At 38.0% G+C, this 2,500-nt stretch overlaps 1 protein-coding gene across 3 annotated transcripts in view; it reads left to right on the forward strand.

Moving 5' to 3' along the window:
• LOC138008256 (uncharacterized) overlaps window positions 1-1,708 on the forward strand; it is a 54,478-nt gene extending 52,770 nt beyond the window's left edge. For all 3 annotated transcript variants that reach the window (XM_068855532.1, XM_068855531.1, XM_068855533.1), the window contains one exon: window positions 1-1,708. This exon is cut by the window's left edge and continues 795 nt beyond it. The gene's annotated coding sequence lies outside the window, so the exon portion shown is untranslated.
• The last annotated feature ends 792 nt before the right edge of the window (window positions 1,709-2,500 follow it).

A 2,500-nucleotide genomic window follows, 5' to 3' on the forward strand; every position in this document is an offset into this window, starting at 1 on the left:
ACCAGTTACAAGCGCAGCCAAGGAGTTGAGCCGGAGAACAAGTCCAGCACTCTCAACCTCGTTCCCAGGGTCTCCATTGTCGTTGACACGAGAGAGAGCCTGGTAATGAGGTTGCAGCACTCCTACCCGAGTCGGTTACGCTACCTCCCTGCTCCTGATGTCAAAGTGGCCATGTTAAAGGAAGCAAGGGGTTGGTAGCCATGTTAGAGGAATTGGCCTCCGATTTAGTGCAAACTCTTTTAATTGGCTGTTAATTGAAATGTCAAGTGATTGTGTAAGCAAACATGTTTGACGGGTTTTGTTCTCCGAAATTGGTTTTAAGAAGAGATTAAACACATAAAAATTGATATTTTTGTTTAATACTATTTATATTTTTGTAATGAAGAACCATACTATTAATTGTAACTTGGTAACATAAAGGGTTAAGAGTTATATTCCAACCTGTTTTGAAAGAACTGGTACTCTCTATTTTTTTTGCCAATAAGAAAACCAAATCATTTAGTTTTGGACAGGAGTTCACTTGCTAAATGTGAGCCTGTTTTCTGTTGTATTTTGTTAAATGAAAAGTATAGCATCTCAAGTTATTTAGGGTTTAAACAATTGTTGGATTGGCCCTATGACAATTTTAATACAGTACAAATATATTGACATAATGAGCCGATTTACACACCAGCATTGACATGGATTGAGCTTTTATTGGATAAGAAATTTATCTTCCCTGCCAAGGGCAAAATAATTTAATAGGTGAAAAATGTTACATCTATGGCACCACTGAGGTGGAGACCTTTTTTTATGGATTACTTTATTCAGTGGAGCAATGTAGATAGTATTGATTAATAATTAAAGATGATCAGTTATTGTTATAATTTTGACAATTACCGTATTCAATAGGAATAATTTGTGCTGGCACAAAACCTAATGATGTTTATTAGGGAGGCTCAAACCAGGATTGAATCTACGCAACTTTTTCAGGAAAAGGCAATGTTATGGTACTATATATAAAACACTAATAATAATCTTGTCAAGCTATGATTGGTGTTTCAAATGAAACCGTAGCGTTACGTGAAATAATTGTTGAGTCAATTCCAATATGGCATTCCCTTTAAATTGTTAAAGGGACGCTGTCATGAGTTGCGCATGCGCTAGCGTCTTGTGAAAACTTGGAAAGTGTTAGGTTAACTTTTTCAAGTTCAATCGACAAATTCAAAATGGCGTCCACTGGGGAGGGCCATTGTGGACTAAGGAGAAACTCCGGGAGAAAAAGGCTTTAACGGATCGCAATGAATACCTGAAGGAGTGGAATAAGACGCACAAGCGTATTTATCTGAAGGCAAGAATTTTTCACGCCTGGCTACAAGCTAAATTCGATGCTGGCCACGAAGCGTGCAGCGACAGTGTTTTTGCTTTGTACTGCAAGCACTTTCGCATTTACAAATATTTATTGATCCGGAAGTTTTTCCTGACAGGTAAATATTAAATCCTGAGCGCTATGTTTGACATAGAATTCATTAACTGCGAATATACGTGACTCACGCGTGAATCCATGATGGCGGCTAGAATTTTCTGGGAGCATGAGAGCAAACAAACTCGAGCATGCGCAGCTCACGGCAGTGCCCCTTTAAAACTGGTTTGAGCCTCCTTAACTAAATTATTCAGCGAATTACCTAATGTAGTTTTTTCCTAAGAGAATTAAAACTAGATTTTTCTACTTTGGCGGTTTGTTTTGTTTTTCATTTCCAAAATGTGGGCCTCAAGAGCTTTCATGGGGGACCCCTATACCAAAGAAATTGATAAAAGAATGTGGAATTGTCCAGACTTCGTAAGCCATGATCAAAACCGTACAACTGTTGGTATAGTAAATTGACCACCAAAGAGAAATTTGAAAGTTGACGTTCGGTGGTTAATTTACCATATCAACCCAGTTAATAAATCCGTTTCCGCGTTTGACTTTCTCACCGACGCATCCCCACAGTTTCCTTAACTAAACCTCTTTATCCATGATCAAGACGGCTGAATAGTTCTGTTTGTCCGTCTTTCATTATCAAAATTTTGACGGAAGCTATCCAGGTCATGTTAAAGCAAATGAAACAAATTATTGCATAGTTTTTGCTAGCCTTTTAGAAAACCAAGCTAAAAAGTAAGTTCGTATTTGTTCACATTTAATAATAAAAAGAGGCTACGGGTAGCCTACACTCTGTTCGAAGGATTTTTAGCCGGATTGCCTTTTAAGTTCACAATATTTGTTTTTTGTTTCAATATCTTGCTCAATACCCACTCCAATTCCGTAGTCTGAAGTCCAAAGTCCACGTTCCGTGACGCAACCATAGGGTTTAATGCGATCGTAGAATAGATCTGTTGTCTACGGCATTGATTCCAATTAAAACCAGTAAACGAATGCTTACATGTTTCTACGATGGTATTAAAAAATATTTAATACTTTTTCTTGACACTACCGGGAGAATATTGGGTAGAGGTGTTGCCGAGCAATACGATGGCCGGA

The sequence above is a fragment of the Montipora foliosa genome, chromosome 6 (assembly GCF_036669935.1).
Source record: "Montipora foliosa isolate CH-2021 chromosome 6, ASM3666993v2, whole genome shotgun sequence".
In the NCBI taxonomy this organism is placed as follows: domain Eukaryota; kingdom Metazoa; phylum Cnidaria; class Anthozoa; order Scleractinia; family Acroporidae; genus Montipora; species Montipora foliosa.